At 45.5% G+C, this 5,557-nt stretch overlaps 1 pseudogene; it reads left to right on the top strand.

Moving 5' to 3' along the window:
- The first annotated feature begins 325 nt into the window (after window positions 1–325).
- Window positions 326–497, top strand: LOC112204948 (U2 spliceosomal RNA; annotated as a pseudogene).
- Window positions 498–5,557: the final 5,060 nt, after the last annotated feature.

Raw genomic sequence — 5,557 nt, 5'->3', positions numbered from 1 at the left:
CGGAGGTTGCAGTGAGCCGAGATCGTGCCATTGCACTCTAACCTGGGCGACAAGAGTGAAACTCCATCTCAAAAAAAAAGAAAAAGGGAAAAAGAAAATGAATCCTCCCAACAGCCTGAATGAGCCTGGAAGTTAATTAATTCATAGTGGAGCCTCGAGGTTAGAATGCAGCCGCCTTGATTGAAGCTTTGTGAGACCCTGAGTGGAAGACCCAGCAAGGCCATGCCCAGGCTCCTGACACACAGGGCTGTGAGACAATCTATGTGTTGTGTTCAGCCTCTAGATTTGTGGTCATTAGTTACACAGCAATAGAAAACCAATACATATGTCTTCTCAGCCTTTTGGCTAAGATCAAGTGTAGAAAACCAATACATAATATAAAGCAGATAATCAACACTCAGCCTGTAGCCATTGCTTGCCATCAACAGGTTCATCTTCCTTCTGCCAGTGTTTTAATGAGCACACTATTGTATTGGGGCAGAATTCAAGAACTGGAGACAGAACCTACTCATGTTGAGTAGAGGAGGCAGAGATGAAAACCGAAAAATTACAATAAAGGGCAATAAGTGTTATGATTAAGATGCTTTTGTTGTGGTAAAATTAGCATAACATAAAATTCACCCTTTCAGCCAGGTGCGGTGGCTCACACCTGTAAACCCAGCACTTTGGGAGGCTGAGGTGAGAGGAACACTTGGGCTCAGGAATTCAAGACCAGCCGAGGCAACATAGTGAGATCTTATCTCTCTCTAAAAAAAAAAAAAAAAGGCCAGGCATAGTGGCTCACGCCTGTAATCCCAGCACTTTGGGAGGCCAAGACAGGTGGATCACCTGAGGTCAGGAGTTCGAGACCAGCCTGGCTAATATGGTGAAACCCCATCTCAACTAAAAATACAAAAAATTAGCCAGGTGTGGTGGCGCACGCCTATAGTCCCAGCTATTCAGGAGGCTGAGACAGGAGAATCGCTTGAACCTGGGAGGCAGAGGTTGCATTGAGCTGAGACCTCGCCATTGCACTCTAGCCTGGGCAAGAAGAGCAAAACTCTGCCTCAAAAAAAAAATCGCCCTTTAAATTATTTTAAAGTGTGCAATTCAGTGGCATTTAGCACATTCCTACACGGTCGTGCAGCCATTACCACTGTCTAGCTCTAGAACATTTTCATTGCCCCAAAAGGAAACTCCATAGCCATTAGGCAGTGACTCCCCATTCTCCACTTCCCCCAGCCCCTGGCTAATCTGCTTCTCTCTCTATGGATTTGCCTATTCTGGACATTTCAGACATACGTGTATTGTATGATATATGGAATCATACAATATGTAGCCTTTTGTGTCTGGCTTCCTTCACTTAGCATGTTTCTAAGATTCATCCAAGTTGTATAATAGCATGTATCATGTATCTTAATTCCTTTTTATGGCTGAATGATATACTTTTTAAAACATATGTATGTATTTATATATTTATTTAGAGACAGGGTCTTGCTCTTTTGCCCAAGCTGGAGTGCAGTGGTGTAATCATTGCTCACTATAAACTCAAACTCCTAGGCGCAGCAATCCTCCTGTCTCAGATCCTCCTGTAGGACAACAGATATACACCACCACACCCAGCTACCTGCTGGAATTATTCAAACTAGCCAATCCTAAACTGCTTTTTTTTTTCCTTTTTTCTTTCTTTCTTTTTTTTTCTGTCACCCAGGCTGGAGTGCAGTGGCGCAATCTCGGCTTATTGCAACCTCCACCTCCTGGGTTCAAGAGATTCTCCTGCCTCAGCTTCCTGAGTACCTGGGATTACAGGTACCCGCCACCACACCCAGCTAATTTTTGTATTTTTAGTGGACATGGGGTTTCACCATGTTGGCCAGGCTGGTCTGGAACTCCTGACTTCAGGTGATCCACCCGCCTAGGCCTCCAAAAGTGCTGGGATTACAGGCGTGAGCCACCGTGCCTGGTCTGCTTTTTTTTTTTTTTTTTCCTATTCATATTTAATGTATCCAACTGATCTAAACAGTTTACCCAACCATGCTTTGATTTTTCTGCTGAAACCCCAATAAAGGCTGTGGCCTATGCCTTCCCCTCACTCCTTTCTGCCTCCTGATCAAACCTGGTGTTTCTCCATTTGGGTCTGTATGTGAGGCGTGCCATGCCCCCTTCTCTGGGGAAATGTAAGTAATAAATTATTCTTTTGGCTGGGCGTGGTGGCTCACGCCTGTAATCCCAGCACTTTGGGAGGCATAAGTGGGTGGATCACGAGGCCAGGAGTTCAAGACCAGCCTGGCCAATATGGTGAAACCCCGTAGAGATGGGGTTTCAAAAATTAGCTGGGTGTGGTGATGCGTGCTTGTAGTCCCAGCTGCTCAGGAGGCTGAGGCAGAAGAATCGCTTGAACCCAGGAGGCGGAGGTTGCAGTGAGCCAAGATCTGGCCACTGCACTCCAGCCTTGGTGACAGAGTGAGACTCCATCTCAAAATAAATAAATTAATTAATAAATAATAATAAATTAATTATTCTTTCAATGGCATGGACTTCTCCATGTCATCATGCAGTCACCTCCATAAGTTAAAAAATTCTGCAGGTAGGCCGGGCGAGGTGGCTCATGCTTGTAATCCCAGCACTTTGAGAGGCCAAGGCGGGCGGATCACGAGGTCAGCAAATCGAGAGAGACCATCCTGGCTAACACGGTGAAACCCTGTCTCTACTAAAAATACAAAAAAAAAAAAAAAATTAGCTGGGCGTGATGGCAGGCGCCTGTAGTCCCAGCTACTTGGGAGGCTGAGGCAGGAGAATGGCGTGAACCCGGGAGGCGGAGCTTGCGGTGAGCCGAGATCGCACCACTACACTCCAGCTTGGGCGACACAGCGAGACTCCATCTCAAAAAAAAAAAAATCCTGCAGATATAATTGAGACTTGAATTTCCTATTCAAAGGAAATAGTGGGTTTGTTTGTTTGTTTGTAGAGATGGGGTCTTGTTATGTTGCCCAGGCTGGTCTCGAATTCCTGGGCTCAAGGGATCCTCCTGCAGGGGCCTCCCAAAGTCCTAAGATTACAAGGATCAGCCACCACACCAGTCTGAATTTCTTTTTTGACCAAAGCTAATTTGAAGTTTCAGTCACTTGCAACTTAAAGAATCCAGACTAATACCTACATATCCACAGGTTCTATCTCAAACTCTAGAATCTACACTTTTTTTTCTTTTAAGATGGCGTCTCGCTCTGTCCCCCAGGCTGGAGTGCAGTGGCATGATCTCGGCTCACTGTAACCTCCACCTCCTGGGTTCAAGGGATCCTCCTGCCTCAGCCTTCCGAGTGCTGGGATTACAGGCATGCGCCACCATTCCCGGCTAAATTTTTTTTTTTTTTTTTTTTTTTTTTTTTTTTGTATTTTTAGTAGGGATGGGGTTTCACCATGCTGGCCAGGCGGGTCTCAAACTCCTGACCTCAAGTGATCTGCCCTCCTCAGCCTCCCAAAGTGCTGGGATTACAGGCGTGAGTCACCGCCTAGAATCTGCATCTGAATAAGATCATTCTTCTGTAGCTAACCATGCATAGACCCCAGGCTAGAGATTGAGAACCCTTTTGGGGGGCACAAAAGGCCATGACAAGTTAACAAGCATAAGCAGGTGGAATGAAATAATGATCCGATTTGGGTTTCAGGAAAATTACTTCTAGCAGTTGTTTTGGAAGATGGATCAAGAGGGTAAGAGATGAGAGAGAGGCCACTCCCGGGCCTGACCACGCCACACACAGACTGGTGGGGCAAATTCCCCAAGCTCTTGTGCCATTCCCAGGCCACTGGGTATAAAAGGAAAAGGAAGGGATGTGGGCATTTGCTGACGCCCAGAGCCGGGTCTGCTCCCTTTGTGCTACTTGCCCAAGAGGGCGTATTTTTGGGAAGGGGTGTGTTCTGAAAGTAAGGAGGAAGTCGCCACCCCATTGGAAAGAATCTGCCACCCTGCCTTCCAGCTGAAATATCAGATAGTCTGTTCTTCTCTGGGCCAGCAGAGAACTGGAATGTCCAAGGATTTTTGTTGTTGTTGTTGTTTTCTTTTTTTTTTCTTTCCTTCTTTTTGAAAGACTGCATGAAAGAACATGATGTTTTAGGTTCACAAAGGGAAAAAAGATAAGGGAAAAGTGGCAAGTTAGAAAGCCCATTGTGTATGTTATCTCTGTTATTTTAGAATAAAAAAATAAGTATGGCAGACTGGGATCACAGTTCATGCCAGCCTGGTCCAAAATTGCTGCTTTTATCCTTTTCCCTTGGTGTTACATTTTGGCAGAGGGTTTTCCTCAGGAGCTTTCTGGTACTCAGAACCACACTGCCTGGCTAAGGAAGAGACTGGGAGGCCCCAGGGCAGCTTTAGCTCTTAGGGGCAGACACACATTAGCTAAGCTCATAAACCCGATTGGATGAAACTGGAATGCCAATTTATTTAACAGTAGACTTTGTTTGTTTGTTTGTTTGTTTGGTTTGTTTTGTTTTTTGAGACAGACTCTTGCTGTGTCACCCAGGCTGGAGTAGAGTGGTGGCACAATCTTGGCTCACTGCAACCTCTGCCTCCTGGGTTCCAGCTATTCTCATGCCTCAGCCTCCCTTATAGCTGGGATTACAGGTGTGCACCATCACACTTGGCTAATTTTTGTATTTTTAGTAGAGACAGGGTTTCACCATGTTGGCCAGGCTGGTCTTGAACTCCTGACCTCAAGTGATCCACCTGCCTCAGCCTCCCAAAGTGCTGGGATTACAGTTATAACAGTAGACTTTGAACTGTAGACTTTGGCTAGCTGAGCTGGAGCTCAGACATTTAATGTAGCCAAATTCTCCAGTAAATAATCATAATGATGAAAGTAATAATAAGAGCTAACATTTACTGGGCACCTAATATGTGCTAGTCACTATGTTAAACACTTACATGAATTTTTTTCACTTAATCTGAAGTAGGTACTTTTGTTATCCTCATTTACAGATGAGAAAATTGCAACACAAGGAAGGTAAGTAATTTGCCCAAGGTCATATGTCAACTCCCCATCTAGCCCTTGAACTGGAAGTGAAACTCTGTGAACAGAAAGTTGACAGAAAACTTGGATGAGAGACTTTGTGGGGGCACAAGCAGAGCTGCTCTGGAGTACAAACAGAGCAGATGACATTCTCCCCACTTCCTCTCCCCAAGGCAGGTGGTTTTAGAAGGCTGGAGAGATGGCCTGGGCACACACTTCGGTGTCCCCACATTAAGTCCCTTCAACTTTGGCCACCATGAGGCTCCATCAACTGGCTTCATGGGCCAGGGACCTAGACCAGTGGAAGCTGAAACTGAAGAGGAGAGTGAGGTAGACTGACAGGCTGGTTTGAGAATGTGTGTGAGGTCGTGTGTGTGTACACATGTGTGTCTGGAGGTGGGGAGGATATAGAAGTTATTTGGGAATACTGTGGGAATGCTGGTGGTAGATGCTAAATTCGTTCTTGAGCATGTAGCCAGTGTCATTTGATCATACATAACTGACTTCCATTTGCATATTCCAGTTCTTGAAGCCAAATGACGGAGGTGACACTCAATGAGAAGGAACTGCCA

The sequence above is a fragment of the Pan troglodytes genome, chromosome 9, assembly GCF_028858775.2.
Source record: "Pan troglodytes isolate AG18354 chromosome 9, NHGRI_mPanTro3-v2.0_pri, whole genome shotgun sequence".
NCBI lineage: Eukaryota > Metazoa > Chordata > Mammalia > Primates > Hominidae > Pan > Pan troglodytes.
The sequence above is the reverse complement of the archived record's forward strand: the minus strand, read 5'-3'. Positions and strand labels throughout refer to the sequence as shown.